The sequence below is a fragment of the Erinaceus europaeus genome, chromosome 6, assembly GCF_950295315.1.
Source record: "Erinaceus europaeus chromosome 6, mEriEur2.1, whole genome shotgun sequence".
In the NCBI taxonomy this organism is placed as follows: domain Eukaryota; kingdom Metazoa; phylum Chordata; class Mammalia; order Eulipotyphla; family Erinaceidae; genus Erinaceus; species Erinaceus europaeus.
Genome location: NC_080167.1, coordinates 77754749 through 77774244, shown reverse-complemented (window position 1 = coordinate 77774244; position 19496 = coordinate 77754749). Strand labels below are relative to the sequence as shown.

The following is a 19496-nucleotide window of genomic DNA, read 5'->3' as shown; positions in this document are numbered from 1 at the left end:
GACAGACCAAGAGTCACCTGCAGACCTGCTTCACCACTCGTGAAGCTTCCCCTGCAGGTGGGGTGCTTGTTCATAGCAACATATGCACTCTACCACAGGCACCATCACCCAGCCCCTGAATACTGACTCTCTATCCTAGCATCCACAGCTCAGATTCCTGGAGTATACAGAGGTCAGAAGCAGCTCTAATAGCAATGGTAACTGAGTCTTAAGTATAGATGGCAGTCCTGTGGTTACAGTGACATATGTATTAATGAAGGGGACCTCAAGGGACAGATACAGAGGGCACAGTATCCCTGTAGCACCCGAGATGGCAGGAATAAACTAGGACCTCAGGTCCACAGGTGAGATGCTCCACCTACCACGCCCACTCCTGGACCACAGCCCTGTTTTAAGGAGAGGCTTCCCGTGTTACATCCTTGATACTCTCACTTTCTGGGAGGGGCATTAACAGACTTTGTGTCTTCAGGTGTGCTGCCCCTTAGAGCTGCTCAGGTCAGAGAATGGATAGGGAGAACCTGGGGAGTATAGACACTCCCTGGAGCACCACTGCCAGAACATGTTTCCCAAGCCAGTGGGGAAGAAAGGAAAGAATGGGGGAGTCTGGCAGTAGTGCAGCAGGTTAAGCACAGGTGGTACAAAGCTCAAGGATTAGTGTCAGGATCCCTGTTCCAGCCCCCAGCTCCCCACCTGCTGGGGTGTCCCTTCCCAGGAGGTGAAGCAGGTCTGCAGGAGTCTATCTTTCCCTCCCCCTCTGTCTTCCCCTCCTCTCTCCATTTCTCTCTGTCCTATCTAACAACGATGATATCAACAACAATAGTAACTACAACAATAAAAAACAAGGACAACAAAGGGAAAATAAATGAATAAATAAAATTGTTAAAAAAGTAAAGAATGCACAGGAAATGGGAGTGGCAACAGGTATGGGCATGGCTTAGAAAGAGGGTGGAGGCAGGGCTTGGGAGTTGATAAGGCTCTGTTACAGGCCCTTTCTAGCTCTGCTAACATGGGGCCCTCAACATATCAGTAACTTACTCCCACACTCATTTCTCGATCTCTCTCTCTCTCTTTCTTTCTCTCTCTCTCTCTTTCTCTCCACACATGTACTCTAAAATGTCTGTTCTCAATTTTCCTGAATAAAGCTTGAAATTTCAGGAGTTGGGCAGTAGCACAGTGGGTTAAGGACACGTGACGCCAAGTGCAAGGTCCAGCGTAAGGATCCCAGTTCCAGTCTCGGTTCCCCATCTGCACGGGAGTCACTTCACAAGCAGTGAAGCAGGTCTGCAGGTGTCTCTCTCCCCCCTCTCTGTCTTCCCCTCCTCTCCCCATTTCTCTCTGTCCTATCCAACAATAATTACATCAATAAAAAATACAACAATAAAACAACAAGGGCAATAAAAGGGAATAAAAATATATATATATTTTTTAAAAAGCTTGAAATTTCTAATTCTTGGTTGAGTTTATGTGTGACAAATCTACACTCATGTAGGTAACAAACTTGGCTATACTCCACCATCACTGAGTAGCAGTGGAAAGGCCAGAAGTGATTAATTGTTTGAAATAGGTGAAAAAAAAAAAAAAAACAGTGATAAGGAGTATGTCATGGACCTACATATTGTAATCTTAATAGATTGTAACCACCATTAATCACAAATGAAAAGGGGAAATAAAGCCTGCAGTATTGATAACACAGTGAACCAAGCTACTAAGTGAGGTCTGTGCTACATCTTATTATTATTAAGCATAAAACAGAGTGGATAGTACATTCTACTTATGGAAGAATAACTGAGTCACATTTAATAATCATTGCTTTTGCACTGCAAGTTCCAGAGGCAGAGTGTGGTTGGATGTATGTGCTATACACAGATTGTTCCTATAGCCACTGGAGTGAGGAGGGTAGGGGCTGAGAACAGGACTGGAGACTAGACAGCCTAAGCTTCAGTCCTCATTAAACCTAAAAATATTATTTCTCGAGAATTCCATTTGAAAGAGGGGGGAAACTAAAGAGCATGTATCACAAGGGTTAGGGTAAAAATAAACTTGTTATGTAGATAAATTATCTGCAAGCATTTAAAATAATTTCATTGTAATGTTGGGTTAAATAAGAACAACTAGCACAATTCTAAATAATATATTGATAAATTAAAAGACCAGAACCTGATGAGCCAGGTCGTGGTGCACCTGGTTGAGCACACATATTACAGTGCTCCAAGACCCAGGTTCAAACCTTTAGTCCATACCTGCAGTAGGGAAGCTTCAGGAGTGGTGAAGTAGAACTGCAGGTGTCTGTCTCTCTCCTCTATGGCCCTCTCCCATCTCAATTTCTTTCTGTTTCTAATAATGAAATTTAAAAAAAGACTAAACAGAACATGATGTATAAATGATGAATATATGATGACCTGACTTAGAATATGAAAGCTTCATTATTTTAAGAAGACTCAGGAAGCCATTAACAGCTCAAAATGGCCTGAAAATACCTAAGAGAGAATGTAAAGGGAAAAAAGACGTTTGTATATACTGTGTGTAGGCTTACCTGCTGGAGCTGTGTCAGCAGAGGATCCCTGAGGAAAAACTCTTGTGGTTGTGACAATGCCCACCGAGGAAGCAGTAGTGCCCAGCAGGGTAGAAGAGAATCCAGTGGTGCCCATGGGTACACCAAGGAGGTTGAAGTGGAATCAGATCCTATGACAGATGAGTCTGTGGATTCAGATCCTTCCTTAGACTGGCTTGAAGTCTAAGAGACAACAGAAGATGGTCCAGTGGTGCCAGAGCCCTGGGATGATGGAGCCGTGGTCTGGCGCCCTGCTCCTGCTGTTCCAGCCCCAGTGGATCCACTGCTACTGCCTGCTGAGCCAGGCTGGGTGGTCCTGGAGTCTTGCACGGATTACCCTGTGGTTCCTGCCTCCATGACAGATAGCCCAGTGGTTCTAGTCTGCACTGCAGCTGGTTGAGAGGTGCCAGGTCGATGGACAGATGAGCTTGTGGACTGACATCCTTACTGAGGCTTGCCTGAGGTCCCAGAGCTTTCTTCAGGTGGCCCTGTTTTTCCAGAGTCATTAGGTGCTGGTCCAGTGGTGCCAGAGCCCTGGGATGATGGAGCCTTGGTGTGTTGCCCTGCCACAGATGATCCAGACACAGTGGAGCCACTGGCACTGCCTGGAGAGCCTGGTCAAGTGGTCCTAGAGCCCTGATTGGACTGTCCTGCTGTGGTGCCCTCTTCTGTGCCTGTGGTCTCTTTCTCAGTTGGTGGAATGGGTGCTGTGGGAGCCCCTGTTCCTCCTGGTTAAGAAACAATGATGTCAGTGCATTGGAATCCTCTGAGCAGGTAATATTCCCACTCCTGGTCAGTACCAATGGCTGGGGGTACTGACACAGGTGTCACAATGAGTTCCATGAAGCTTTCTTTTCTTTGTCACGAGGCCAGGTGGTGGTGCACCTGGTTGGGCACATGTATTACAATGTGAAAGGACCCAGTTTTAGCCCCCAGTCCCCACCTGCAGGGGGAGAGCTTTGGGAGTGGTGAAGCAGTGCTGCAGGTGTCTCTCTGTCTCTCTCCCTCTCTATCACCCCCTTCCCTCTTGACTTCTGGTTGTCTCTACCCAATAAATAAAGATTAAAAGGGCAAAGGGTAGATAGCATAAGGGCTATGCAATCACTCTCATGCCTGAGGCTCCAATGACCCAAGTTCAATCCCCAGCCCCACTGTAAGCAAGAGCTGAATAATGCTCTGGTAAAAATTACATTAAAGAAATAAAATAAAAGGAAGGAAAATTCACTATTAATAAATAAATGCATTTTTAAATTTTTTAAAAAAAATATTAACTATCTGTAACTCTGATGTTTGACTCCTTCCATGAGGGCTTTGGGGTTTGTGCAGAAAATGACCTAAGAATAAACAAATATTTCTTGGAGCATCAAAAAAGTGCATAGTAAGAGAAGACTATCATAAGTAAGGCCAACACATTCTTGGTGTCTCTCCTACCTTGAAAGTAATTTGTACCTTGACAATTGTTCCTGATGTATGTTCAACTAAAAACATCTTTGATCTTCTTGTTCCTTTACATGTGGTTTTATCCATAAAATCTTTGCTGGAGTTCTGATCAGTGATACACTGGATAGTCTTCCATCTCGAGGTATCTGGGAACATCCCTCCAGACTTCCTCAGGCTAGCTATTTGTATGGGTGGGAACTCAGGGTCCTGGCATATGACTAAGGTTCTCCATCTGAGTAGTAGCCATTGCTTCTTGCATTTAATAAGCAAAGTAAAACTTTGAAAGTCTGTGTTTGCATGGGACTACCTAGTTCGTTTCCAGATGGCACATATTCTAACAAAATTACAGATATTAAATACAGGCAAGGGCCTACATGTACCTAGTATAAGCAAGGGACAATTATATACCTCAAAGTAAAAGTGCTTAATAAATAGCCCTTTATGATTAGACTTAGATAGCATAAGCCTGGTATTCTAGTAGAATGTCCTAAAGAAGGCATCATAAATTCTCCAATCACATATTTATTATTTAGGCTTATACACCATCCTCTCCTACCCCTTACTTCACTTCTCTCAATCACTTTATGTAGTTGAGTATCAAATAACTCAAAAAGAATTTAAGTACGATATAGTCTTCCATCTTTTTAAATCTCTTCTGACAGAGCATCAGCATTATTGTTACCCTTAGGTTAATTTTAGAAGAGACACTATACAACTGGCCAAGAGATATACAGGCAAAAATTACACATCAAGTAAAGGACAAGTACTGTCCCTATGACAACCATTATTAGAATCATTAAAAAACGAGGGGGAGATAGCATAATGGTTACATAATCAGACTCTATGCCTGAGGCTCCAATGACCAAAGATCAACCCCCCATACCACCATAAGCCAAAACTGAGCACTGCTCTGGTATTAAAAAAAAAAAAAATCATTAATCAAGTAACTGAAGAAAAACTTGAGGCTAACTAAGACCTCACTAAAATCCTAGGTCTATTTCCTCCCCAACATGAGGCCCTATTCCATAAATCCAATACTGGTTTGGATACAACAAATTACACTCAACATGGGGAGAAAGTCTAATCTTATCAGATAAAGGGACTACAAATAAGGGCAAGAGACTAGCTCACTTATCTATGACCTTTTTGGCCACCATTAGGCCATGTTATCATCACCTGGAGTCCTAGACAGGCAATCCTTGAATACCCCATAGATTCTCCCCTAGACCTCTCTCTATTATCACTGGTCATATCTATTAGGAACAACATCATAAGCCCTTCTGTGGGCTTCTCAGGACCATACCTTCACTATGAACTACTCTCCAAAGGGAGGCTGGATTATCCTATTCTGCCACTCAAAGAAGACTGATTCTGAAGTGAGTGTATCCTAGAATGTTCTCAGATGTGATTATCAACTGTGAGCTAAGCCTGACAGGGACTTGGAGGTTGCAGAGGCTCTAGTGCTAAACATGAATAGATATGAGCCCCAGGTTAGCTCACTGAGGTAAACAGTTAATTGCATTTATATATTTTTTGTTAAATTTGCAAGCAACTCTCTACCCTAATCCTGATTTCTAGTACTACTCTCAACTCTGACACCATCTTTTCAGACAATATTGTTAGTCCACCTCCATGTTAGCTAATAAGCTCAAGCAAAGATTACTAAGACATAAGTTCCTAGGAACACTCCTAAAATAGACTTCCTAGCTCCCTTCTATCCTAAGCTCTGTACTTTCATCTGCATTATACTTACTTTATGGTTCCTGTTAACTAAACATTTTGTCCTGTTTTCCATCTTACTGCCTTTCAGCCACCAAATTGCAGGTGCTACTGTGATTCCATCCTGACTTCCCTGGGAAGATGATTTCACCAATGCTTCCCAGAACTTCACCTCTCCAGAGCCCTACTCTACTAGAACAGTCCAGGGGTAGAGACTGACCGACCAACACCTGCCGAGATAGCCTGAGGGTGCTTCTTCCGGAGCTATTGCTCTCTGGCTTGGAGAGATCTCAACTGGAGCCGATCTAGGCTGCTGCGTGGGAGAGGGATCAGGAAATCTTGCCACACTAACTTCGCAGGAGATACACTCTGGAAATCTCGGAGCCGGAAAACAATTTCCAAGTGTCTTTAATCAGAAGAGCAGCTGTTTTTATACTCTCCAAGTAGGGTGGAAACAGGATATGACATAGAGAGGGTGGAGTGAAAAGTGACTGGTGGAAGATCAGGGTGTGACAAGGAGAGACCTTCTAAGTGGTAATAGGTGTAGGGCTGACCTAGAAAGGAAGTGAAGGTAGGACCACAAAAATAATGGAGAAAAATATATATACATAGATAAAGATAGATCTTAGATAGACAGACAGACAGGCAGATGGTAAGTAGTAGAATCAGCCCATATCGGTAACTTTGGGAGACTGCAGTTTTCAGTGCAGGGAATGGGACACAGACCTCTGGTGGTTGAAACAGTATGGAATTATACCTCTATTATCATACAATTTTGTAAATAAGTATTAAGTTGACAATAAAAAAAAGTCAGGATTTGGTGGTGGTGCACCTAGTTTAGCGCACATATTACTAAGCACAAGGCCCACGCAAGAATCAATGTCCTGGCAGTCGGGCTGTAGCACAGTGGGTTAAACGCAGGTGGTGCAAAGCCCAAGGACCTGCATAAGGATTCCAGTTCAAGCCCCCAGTTCCCTACCTTCAGGGGAGTCACTTCAAGGCAGTAAAACAGGTCTGCAGGTATCTCTCTCTCTCCCCCTCTGTCTTCCCCTCCTCTCTCCATTTCTCTCTGTCCTATCCAACAAGAATGACAACAATAATAACTACAAAAATAAAACAACAAGGGCAACAAAAGGGAATAAATAAATTAATTAAACTAAATTAAAGAATCCAGTTTCTAGCCCCCACTCTCCACCTGCAGGGGGGAATGCTTCACAAGTGGCAAGGCAGGTCTACAGGTGTCAATCTTTCTCCCTTTCTATATCCCCTAACCTCTCAATTTTTCTCACTCCTATTAAATAAAATGGGGGAGGGAATCTGTGTTTAGGGAAAAGGAGCTTTCCCATGTGTCTGCATCATCTCTTTGTCATAAATGACACGTTTACTGCTGGGATTCAGTGCCTGCACCACAAATCCCCACTGTGGATGTGCCTTGGTGAGAAAGGAGTAAGAGGCCCAGAGGTAGTCTGAGCACTAACTACTGTGCCAGGGCTGTGGGGCTCTTCACCCATTCACCATGGAATTAAGTGCCTTATGTATCTTGGGACTGAAAGTCTGGAGCTTTAATTCTAGTTCCATCTCTCTCTCCAGCCTGACACACTCTCTATTCTTTTGCAATTATCTTCTGGATATTTCTGAATGAATCCTGTTATGGTTGGCTTTTCTACCACAGCCTCTGTTTAGATGCTTAAAATAACTAGGTTCAACACTCAGAGTGATCTGATACAGTGCTAAACCCATCCACATGGAGGTGTAAAGATACAACTTACTATCCACAGGCACTACTATATGTATCATTTATCATTAAAATTTTTATCATTAAAAAAAAATACACACACCATGATGCCAACCTCACTTCCCTGGGCAGACAACTCTACCAATGTGTCCTGGAGCCCCAAATCCCCATATCCATGTTCCACCAGGGAAAGAGAGAGACAGGCTGGGAGTATGGATCCACCTGTCAATGCCCATGTCCAGCAGAGAAGCAATTACAGAAGCCAGACGTTCCACCTTCTGCACCCCAAAATGATCCTGGGCCCATACTCCAAGAGGAATAAAGAATAGGAAAACTTCCAAGAGAGGGGGTAGTTTGGAGATATCTGGTGTTGGAAATTGTGTGTGGAATTGTACCCCTCTTATCCAATGGACTTGACCTTCATAATTAAATCATTTTAAAAGGGAGAAAAATACACATAACATTGAGATTCACAGCTACAACATCCTTCTTATCTTACACACCTTCCAATGGCCATAGGCTCCCTGAATTACAGTTCATTTAAAAAAACTCTGTTTTCCAGTTTTAAGCACTTACTTAAGGAGAAAGACATCCTCTGGCAAAGCAACTCATCTCTCACACAAGCAGTGCTGGTTTAGAAGACCTCACACATCCAAGTTCAGTGTCACAAAGGCAAGCCTGAGGCTCTTCTTGCTGAGTTACTGCCAAGGCACAAGGACAACCCCACCCTAACCCCCTTTCAGCTGACCCCTTCACACTGTCCTCAGGATGTCAGTTGTGTCTTCTCACACCATCCAGTTGCATGCCTTGCTGCCTCTGCATTTGCTGCCTATGACTTCTGAGGGATAGCTCTTGCCCAAATGCCCAAATCCACCTCAGTCCTCAACCATCCACCTCAGTGTTCTTGTCGCCAAAAAGGAACCCACTGCCAGCAGCTTCTCTCCTCAAGGTGTAAGCTTTCTACTTTTCACAACACCTCAGTGCACATCTGCCACACGGCTGAGCGGTATCCTCCCCTAGCAGACTAAGGTCCTGCTTTCAAGGGGTCAAATCTGGGAAAACAACAGTCCCTGCAGGGTTCTGGCAGGTTCACTGACCTCACCAGTCACTGGAACGAATACTTAGGAGACAGCATTTCAAGTGCATGAATGAGCACCACCACATCTGCAAACTGGACAAAGCCAGGTTGTCTCTACCAGGCAGGGAGAAGCTTGTCTGCCTACCTTGTCTGCAGCATCTTCTCTGGGCTTGCTTCTCCCCAGCGCTGAGCTGGCCTGGCTAAGGATGCACTTCTGTCTCGAGGCCCTGCTGAACATGGTCACTGCGGGCTGTGGATTGAGGGAAAAGTTGTCTCTGGGTGAGGATGAGCATGAGCTGGGAGTGTGACCCACGCCAAGGGCAGTGGCGAATCTGCTCTGAGCCCAAGGGGCAGGACAGGGACAGAGGCTGCAGTTCTCCATTACCCTCACATGGAGAAGGGCCCATCTCCACCCAGCGCCCTGAATTTTATTAGGTGCGCTCTTCCTGCATAGTAGGAATAATGATGTTTAAGTGCAAGGACTCCAGGATTTTCTCTAAAGGCATTTATTTATTTTGACACCAGGATTACCACTAGGACTTGGTAACTTCATGAACGACGAATCCACAGCTGCTAGTGGTCTTATTTTAAAAAAATTATATTTACTTATTTATTTTCAATTTTGTTGCCCTACTAGTGGTCATTTTTGTTTTATTTTTGATATATATAGAGAGAAATTGAGAAAGGTGAGATGAAAACTCAACAAAAAGAACACAATAAAATGTGGTCAGAATATACAAGTAGGTGACTCTCTAGAGATACCCCTGGCCCACAGACATAGGCAAAAATGCTCCAGTTCACTCATCATCAGAAATGTGCAAATCAAAACCACTTTGAGATACCCCATCACACCTTTGATATGGACTCCATAAGTAAAACAACAGAAGGTAAGTGTTAGAGAGGATGTGGAGAGAGGGGAACTCTACTGCACTGCCTGTGGGATGCAAACTGGTGAACTAAGTATGGAGAATCCTTAAACAAATAAAAAAGGAAATACCACATGACACAGCAATTCCACTCTTAGGTATATACCCCAAAGACAGAAAAGCACTGGTTCAGAGGGATATGTGCACCCCCATGTTCACAGCTGCTTTAGTCACAATAGCAAAGACCTGGAAACAACCAAAATGTCCTTTTGACAGATGCCTAGATTAAAAAAAGAGTATCATGCAGTAATCAAAAAGGATATCCTTGTGTCCCTTGGGATAAAGTGGCTGAAACTGGAGAAGATGATGCTCAGTGAAGCAAGTTAGGAGTAAGGACAACTACAGAATGGTTTCACTCATACATGGGATATTGAGTCTAAATGTGTGGGGAAAAAAACAAACTGTAAACCTATTTCTAAGACTGTGTGAGCACTCTAGTGGTTTATCTATGGGTGTGGGGATGGGGACACAGACTGAATGTTTGCTAAGAAGAGGCTTCAATAACCCCACTAACTCCTGCCCAACTAGACACCCTCCCCCACCACCAGTGGGTTCTCTCTTGTGGAGGCTAAACGTTTTTTTCCCAGGCACAGCTCTGCTGAAAGATAATAATAACTAAGGAAAACAGACCTTGAGCAGTGGGTCCAAGTCCCACCCCTTAACCTTGCAGCCTCTGCTTCTGGGATGACTCCTTTTGTTCTCCAGCCTGTGCCCTGATATAAGGCTGTACCGCCCCTTTGTCTTGTGCCAGACTTATGAGAAAGACCTGAGACCCTGGTTCAAGCATAAATAAAAGGCTCCTTTCCTCCTCCACCCACCTCGACTTCAGTTATCTTGATTATTAATAGTGTTCCTCAGCAACCTCACTCTAGTTCAATCCACAGACCTACAGCACAACTCTACTGTCATGGGGGACATGGCCCAGGGAGGGGCTGGGCTCCGGGATGGGTGGCCGTGATGGCACCCTTGATGCAGCCCACAGAGCTGCAGCCTCATTGCTCATGATGTCTTTGCCTGTGTGCACTGTAACAAGGACCACTTGAGAAACCTCAGACATGGCCACACTGAGCATGTTCTGCTCTTTCCTCTCCTTCCCTGCTGCTGGACAACTCTGTCCTCAGACAACCTCCCACTGGGTCCTGAAATGTCCAGGCATAACACCCATGGGAGGAGAGGTAGGAGCCCAGCAATGCCCAGGGGGACTGATGGCCACATGCCTCTGAAGCTCCAGTTACCATTCCTTCTACAAGGAACATATCTGAGCCAGAAAATAACTAGGACAGAACTGTCTGTGGGATTGAAAGTTGTTGGCCTGTTGGTCTCAGTGTTCAGAAGCAAGGGTGAGCCGCCACAGAAGACCTACTATGAGATTCTGGCCTCTGGATTTGGGAAACAGGATTAAGGCTGGTGTTTTAATTCAAACACTAGGGTGCAGCCCTCTTCATATTTGCCAGGGCCTGGAAGAATGGGTTCAATCTCTGTGAAGGGCTTTGCCTTTATAAAGCTGGAGGCCTATAGAGGAACTGGTCTGACACCAGGACAGCAAGACATGAATCCAACTTGGCTAGTCTAGAGCCAGGTTTGCAACCTCTCTGGGGACAGGGTCATCAGGCATCATTATTAGAGCTGATTATGACTCAGGAAACTCACAGGCCTTCTCCATGTTTCTCTCCCTCTCTCTATTACACCACACACACACACACACACACACACACACACACACACACACACACACACACACACACACCATGCATAAAAATATTGACTTTTCTGTCTAGATACTATGTATTCATTTTCTCATTACTATATTTGTGATAACCAAGAGTACATTTTGCTTAAAGGAAAATATTTCTTTGAAAGGAAAGAGAAGAAAGAAATAATGAAGGCAAAGGGGTATAAACTAGTCCTTTCAGTTCCTTTGACACTCAGATACTTAATGCACACACAAAAAAAGCGGTGTCTAGAATTTAAATAATAGTACCAGATAAACAAAAAGATAATATACCTGAGATACCTTTCCTTCCTAGAAAAACTGAAATAACCCGTTTTAGTGAATCTAATATATTGTCTTGATAATGACTTATAATATTACTTATTTCTAAATGTATAGAGATTGTTCATGCAGTACAAGCACAAGTGTGTTATATAGAGGGATATAAGTAGATCTATAAATTTTTGTACATCTGTTTTCATTCACTTCTATTATTACTGTCTTAGAATATATTGAGGAAGACTGAGAGCCTAAGGGAAGGAAAAAGAGAGTGGTAAGAAAAAGGAGAGAAAATGCTGGAAGACTGACCTTAAAAGAAGACTCAAACTGTGTACAATGATGCTGGATATGTTGCTGGATGGATCGGGGATGTTTTTAGATTTCTCTATTGTCTCAGGCAATCCAGGAAGTGATGCAGTAAGTGTATGTATTAGGCATGGACTCTATTCTGAGACTGGGATGAGGTAGGATTCAAATTCCCATTTGAAAGAAACTCTCTGTTTCATCCCACAGTGCCTAACCATGAATACCTGCTTCAGAACCAGGTTATTTTGAAAGAAGACAGGGATTTTTTTCCCTCCTCCAGGGTTATTGCTGGGCTCGGTGCCTGCAGCATGAATACACCGCTCCTGGAGGCCATTTATTTTTTCCCCCTTTTGTTGCCCTTGTTGTAGCTATTATTATTGCCCTTGTTGACGCAATTTGTTGTTGGATAGGACAGAGAGAAATGGAGAGAGGAGGGAAAGATAGACACCTGCAGACCTGCTTCACCGCCTGTGAAGCGACTCCCCTGCAGGTGGGGAGCCAGGGGCTCGAACCGGGATCCTTACGCCGGTCCCTGCGCTTTGCGCCACCTGCGCTTAACCCACTGCGCCACCGCCCGACTCCCGACAGGGATGTTTTTGACCAGTTTCTTTTTTTTTTTTAATTTCTTAGTAGCCATTTTCTCCATACCATTCTAATACTCTCCCATCAATAATTATATATTGAGAAACTGTATTAGCTTGCTATGTAGTATGACCAGACTAGGATGTCTAGTTAAATAATTTTATTATTCTGAGTTTTTTATTTTTTAACCACCAGTGTTATTGCTGGGGCTCACGCTTGCACTATGATTCCATTGCTCTCCGCAGTCACTTTTTCCTTTTCTAATTTGCCACGCCAGAGAGATATAGACATGGGGAGAGAAGGATAAAGGCAGACATCAGCAGCACTGCTCCACCACTTGGGAGGTGTTCTCCACTCCCTTCCCCACCCAGGAATAGGGTCCAGGGACTTAAAACAAGGTCCTGCCCCTGGCTCCTTGTGTGCGCTACCAGGTGCACCACTGCCAGGCCCCTGGTGACTCTTAAAACAAATACTGTCCATTAAAAGGCAGAAGTCTGACAGACAGTATGTGACAAGACTCAGTGCCCTCTCTGCTTTCTGTCTTTGCTCATAGAGGCATCCTTGATGTAGGACTGTATGTAAAGGAAACATTTCCATGGTGACGTACATCATTCTCCTCCTGGACTTAAGACTGGTTGGGCTTTCTTCCTTTTCTCCTTCTATAATGCTCTCAACTAGAAAGTGGGCCAGGTGGCCTCCTGGCTCTCCACCTCCTCTCGGCACACAGGTCATCAAAGAATGTCCACAACTCATTTGCCAATGGATTCATTCTTTCAAAAATGGTTTTATGAGGATAACATTGCCTTTGTGTATGTACACACAGACACACACACGCACACGCACACACACACACACACACACACACACACACTTATGCTCCTGGAAATAGTGTGTCTGTGACAGCATCCATGTGGATATCCTACAGTGATATTTACTGTTTAGAATTATATAATTAGATGACGATGACCACTGCATGAAATAGGGGCAAGGCTTGTGCAATCTCTATTATTTCCAATAACAGCCTGGAAGTCTATAGTCATCTCTAAAGAAAAAGATTAAAAGACTCAAAGCTGTAGGTGCAACTGGCTTCAGAGGGTAACTCTGTCAACTCTCAGTTATGACACTGACCTTTGACCACTGACATCACAGCCCAGGTTCCTTGGCTACAGCGGAATCTTCAGTCTCGGAGACTGAGCTGAACAGTGCGCACAGTGCTGTGCCCAGCTTTCTCTTTCACATCAAGGAGTGAAGAGTAGAGGATGTCTGTGTCTATCAGAAAGTCTTTGAGGCTTTCAGGGTGTCTGGGCTGGCTGCCCTGCTTAAGGTATAGTCTGTTCACATGGCCTGTGTGACCAGCAGAGGAGGAGGAGGGTGGTCCCAGGACGTGCTCTGTGTGATGCCCACAGACAGAATACTCAGCTTCAGCCATAGTTATCAACAGTTAATTGTGCTCATGAGATTCCCTTCTGCTGATGACAGAGAGCAGGCTTGAACTGTTAGCATCTGAGTCCTGTGGGCTTACTATGGGCACAGCCAAGGAATAGCTTAGTACTTCCTTGAGTTGAGAAACATTTGAATGTTTGGTTTATTCTCGGCTGATCATGGATTCCTGCCCCCCTCAACCCCAAAGTGATGACTGACTTAAAGAAGATTAGAGTCAGTTTTCCAGAATCCTGTTATCTAAGTGTGTATGTTAACCTGAGACCACAATGGAATGACTTCTTCACACTCTTGGATCTATGCAATCTGACCCTTATAGGTCACACATAGATCTGTTTAAAATTATTTTTATTAGAAAGGAATAGAGAGAGAACAAAAAATAAGAAAAAAGAAGCAGAGAGAAATGAAAAGGGGGAGAGGAATGGGTAGGGAGAGAGGCAGAGTCACTGAGGCAAAAACTGCAAATGATACTTGGGGTTGATTATGCTCCACAACACTCTAGACACTGTGCTGCCTTCAGGCCTTGGCCCTGTGTCCCTGAATTGGTTCTTTGAAACATTTCTCATCCTCTCTCCTTTGACCTCTTAGTGTCCCCTTACATTTTTTTATCCTTATATTTTGGGGTCAGTGTTAATTCACTACAGTGTGATTTGCTGACATGGGGTGTCTGCACAACACTCTCACCCCCACTCAGGTCCTCTCCCAGCACCAAGCACCAGGGCCCCTATACCCTCACTCCCCCTTACTCCCTCTCAGTGTCTCCTTTTTACCAGGTCCTGAGACTCTGCTACTTCCTTGTCCCCTGACACTGAAATGACAGGCCCTGTGCCCTGTCCTTTAAGCTTCCCTCCAATACCACCAAGCCCTGAGTGACCTCAACTCTCACAGGAGCTCTGTCTAGCTCAAGACTCCTGAATTGGGTTGCTGAGCCCTTCTGGGGAACTAGACTCCTCTGTAATGCTCTGTGAGTGCTGACATCAGCAGGAGCCCCTGTGTTCCACCTGCCACTGACAAACTGCCTTGTGGGTCTGCTGTGTTGCAGCTCTTCTGTGGAGGAGGGTAGTCCAGAAGAGAAGAACCTAGTGTTGCCTCATGGCCATATCCAGTTCTTCAGCTCTGGCAAATTCCAGAAGGGTCGGAGGTGGCAGAAAAGGCAACTGATCTTATATTCCAAGGTTTTACTCATCTCCAACACAAAGTATGTACCTGCTCAACCTGAAGTTGGTGTAATGCACCAAAGTAAAAAACTCTGGGGTGGAGGAGTGGGGGGGGGAATACAGGTCCTGGAAAAGTATGGCAGAGGACCTAGTGGGGGTTGTATTATTATGGGGAACTCTCAGGGAAAACTGAGAAATATTATATATGTACAAACTATTGTAGTTACTGTTGACTATACAGCATTAATCCCCCAATAAAAAATGACTAAAAGCAAGAAATACACCCACCATCTCCTTAGGAGAAACCCAGATGCTCGCAGATCGCTGGGATAGAAGCTTACAGTGCTGTGCTCTATTCCCTCTCCAGGTACAAGAGTCACTTCAGAATCAAGTACTTGGTGCCCCTGATGGACATGATGGTGGAACCAGCATGAAGAAAGCCGCGAGAGCCCACACATCACTGGTCCTGGGCTGGGCTGAGCGCAGCTTCGTGGTCTCTTTTCAGTAAGACTGCAGCCAGGCCCTGCCTGTCTCCTCATGACTCTTAGGGGGAGCACAGCTCCATCTGGGGGTCTATTAGCCACATGTTCTCTGACCCCCACAAGGACAGCTCTGTGCTCTCCATTGTCCTCCAATGGCTCTGATTCAGGCAAACATATGTAGCTGCTAAGATCTCTGCAAGTAGGGACCCGGGGATTTAAACCAGGTCCTTGTGCATGGTAGCATGTGCAGTTAACCATCTGCACCACCAACTGATCCCAAACCCAATTTCTCCTCCATTTAGAAGATTTCCTCGTCATCCCAGCAAACTGTTAAAGAGCAGGACCCCTCAGCACCCAGTGACCAGGACAGGTATCCTGGATCACACAGTCCCACCGATAACAATCAATGATGCTGTTTATATTGGCCGGCATTATAATGTTTGTTTGAATTTTGTGCATTTTAACTTTTTTTCTCCCCTTCTCTTTGATTTCAGGTCAGTTGAGAAGATGGAGCAATGGTACAACAAGCTTTATGAGTATGTCCTTATTTCATGTATTTCAAATCTTCAAGTTCTCAGAATGCAGAGTCCTAGCAGTCAATGCCCATCGCTCTTGTCCCCCTTCTCTCCACGCTGTGATGGGAGCTAACATCACCCTGCACCATGTATTAAATGGCCCTGACTTAAGGGCAGATTTCTTCATGGGCTGGTACTCAAAGGAAATATACCTGCCAGCCCTACAGCCCAGGGAGGTTCTGGCCTGGACTCCAGGCAGGAAAGCTGCCAGGAGGATGGGATCTGCAGCCCTGGTCTCAGAGACCTGACACCATAGACATGTTTTCTTGGATCTGTCTCATTCTCTGGAAATACATTTGCATACTGTTTCTCTCATTAGATCTTGCATATATCTTCAAAAAGTTGCTATGTTGAAAAAGCATTGAAAAATGCTGAAATGATTAGCCAAACACAAGTTCATTTGAAAATAGTTTAACAGATCATTTTTCCTTCTCTCTTTTGGGTCACTGTGGAATCCATTAGAAAAATTTGCACTGCCGTTCTCGACTACCTGGACACCATCCTAGAGGAGGCAGAAGGCAACTGTGTGAGTGTTTCTAACACTAGAACTCACATCCCATGTTCCTGCTTTACATAGAAAGTGCTCTAGAGATGACGGAAGAATCCAACACTTATCATCCAGAAAGATGTGTTTTCCTACTTACAGACATCTCTATAGACACAAAAAAAGGGAGTCAAAACTGTATGCAACATTCTCTTGCATATACAGAGTGGTTTGCATTGCTCCCTGTGGATTATTTCCCCCTGGAATGGGTGACTCTACTAATTAAAGAGAAAATAACAAGCTCAGTTTTCTTTATGCTACTGGATCAAAAGAAAGCTAGGAGGGACCAGGCAGTGGTGTATCTGGTAGAGTGCACATGTTACCATGCAAGATGACCTGGGTTCAAGTCTCTGAGTCCTACTTGTGGCAGGGGGAGGTTCATGAGTGGTGAGGCAGTACTGCAGGTGTCTCTCTACGTCTATGTCCCTTTCTCCCCCTTCTGCTTCCCCTTTATCAAATAATATGAAAAAAGAAGACAATGACAGCCAGGAGCTGTGGAGTCATGATGCAGCCACCAAGCCCAGTGGCAAAAGAAAGTACATTGAGTATCATTTGTTTTCTGGAATTGCAGTACAATAGCTAAGATATTTACTATGGGGAACTAAGACATTCTCTTACCCACAATTTCAGTAGTGACTGAATAATGGTTAATAAGCTTATACAACTATAGGGGTAGAGTTCCATGCTCATCATCTCCAATTTGTAAATGTACTTCTTTCATTAAGTTAGAATCTTTCAGTCATGTGACCTTGGATATTTTTTCTTTCCCATCTTAAATCTTTCCCCATTTTCAGGTATGGACACCATCTTCTTCCCTTGGAGTTCTTTTGTTTGTTTTACTATTGATAAATACAGAAAGAAATTGAGTGGGATGGGGAGATAGAAAAGGAAAGACACAGAATCACCTAGAGCACTGCTTAACTACTCATGAAGTATTCCCCTTACAGGTGGGGCCTAAGTGTTGAATGTGGGTCCTTGTCCATGGTAATGTGTGTGCTTAATTAGGTATACTGCCTTACCTGGCCCTGAGGAGGGTTCTTTCTTCCTTTCTCTCTTTCTTTCTTTTTTCCAGAGCACTGATCAGCTTTGACTTATGGCTTATAGTGGTCTGGGGGATTGAACCAGGGACTTTGGAGCCTCAGGCATGACAGTCTCTTTGCAAAATCATTATGCTAAGAGGTCCCACTATGTTATTCTCATGAGATCCCACTTACAGATATACTACACCTATGGATTCTGTCTGCATGTCCCTTGGATACTGTGTGCTCTTTTTACAATTCTTTATTGCATTAGGATGGGATCATTTTTAATGATCTATCACAAACCAATTCCTCCTTAATTTCTCATCTTCATTAACAGCTTAGTATGTCAATAAGGCTTTCTGGCAGGGCAGTGGCACCCAATCCTGGCTTCTGAACTTGGTAAGGTGTGTGCCGAACTAGCAGCACAACTGCCTAACCCTCTTTTTTTTATTTCTTCTTTTGCATAATTTGAAAACTGCATCATATCAGGGTTGGCCTTCACTCTGCAGCATTGATGCCATTTTCCTGCTTCTTCATACACCAGCCAATGCTTCTCACGTGGAGGGGGCAGTTCAAAGCATTTGATTAGATAGTTGACATTTTAAATTAAAAAGTATTTAATCAGCTGGGAGTTACCTGTGTGTATATACCGAGTCTAGAAAGCAAGCAGGAAGAAATCCACATATCCTTGTCAACACACTTCTAAACATGCACTGAAAATCCAAGGATTCACTAAAATCTACAGTGTTGACTCAAAACCACAGTCACTCCCAGGGGTCAAGTAGCTTTGTTACTGGACACAGGGCTCTATCTCTCTCTAGGGAAACAGAGCTGCTGGGAAATATGTTGTTCTACTGCTCACTCCATAGGCTTATTGTGACCCTGACTTCTTTCTCTCACAGGAGTTTGAGGAACCTGATCAGGGGTCTGTGAGTTCCAGGATGGAAGAAACCACAGAGCCACCTGCAGGTGAGTGTCAGGGCAATCTACAAAGAGGCTGACTGGAGTGAGACATTAACTGCAAAGGCTCAGGGAAAATGGTTTCCAGCTTAGCTTCAATACCTTCTGACAGGGAAAAGTGCAGGCAATAGGCCTCCATGCATTCAGCAGACACTGACCAACTCACTGCTCTGTAACAGGCTCTAATGACAGCCCTTGCTTCTTTACTTCTCTGTGGCAGACAGGGCTGCTCTATAGAGGTCTTCCTCATGAGGAATTCATTGCATTCTAGGCATAGGAATGTATAAGAGAATCTTCCTCTTTACTTTGTCAACTCTTCTCTTGGGCACATGCTAGGGCAGGGTCTCTTGTCAGATTCATGGACACAGAAACACAGCCTTCTTTGCACAGATGGTCCAAAGAAGGCCCTTCTGTCATCTTCTACAGTGAAGTGAGTCTCTTCATGGTCATCCTGGACCTAGATTCAGTTTCTCTCCATGTAGGTGGCAAACATCTGAATGAACACGAAGTGGGCCAAATGCCAGCCACGGAGGGGCTTCCATTAGAAGCACATGACTCCTGCAGCCTCGAATGTGGAGACCAGCAGGGGAGAGGGGACCTGCTGGGTTCCTGCATATGCCTCCTGCCATGTCATATCTCCTTCATGAAACAAGCTCATGACACTGAAAATCAATCTCAAGGAGGGAGTGGGGGGCAGGATTGGCAAGGACCCAGTAGCCCCAGAGAAAGCCATGCACGTCTCCCCGGAAGACACTGCTTCCTTGCCATACTCTAGCTAAATCCTGTGGTCATGATGGGCTCATCCCAACCACCTCAGCCTAAACATATGCTTGGATTTCTCTCCATACAGATGGTGAATACCACCATGACAATGGAATGGCTCCACTGCCTGTAACTGAGGACCAGTCAAAGGAACAGGAAGTCTCTGGCTTGGATTCCAGCTGCCAGGAGTCCTTCCTGTTGGAGCAGCTATTTGAAGACACCCCAGG

General features: G+C 44.5%; 1 long non-coding RNA gene across 1 annotated transcript in view; it reads right to left on the bottom strand.

The window, feature by feature from the left end:
* Positions 1–2760: 2760 nt before the first annotated feature.
* Positions 2761–19496, bottom strand: part of LOC132538968 (uncharacterized) — a 35878-nt gene continuing 19142 nt past the window's right edge. The window contains exons 4-5 of the long non-coding RNA XR_009550300.1: positions 8669–8773; positions 2761–3279 (exon numbers count right to left, since the gene is read on the bottom strand). This is a non-coding gene — a long non-coding RNA (uncharacterized LOC132538968). The remainder of the gene's footprint in view (positions 3280–8668; positions 8774–19496) is intronic.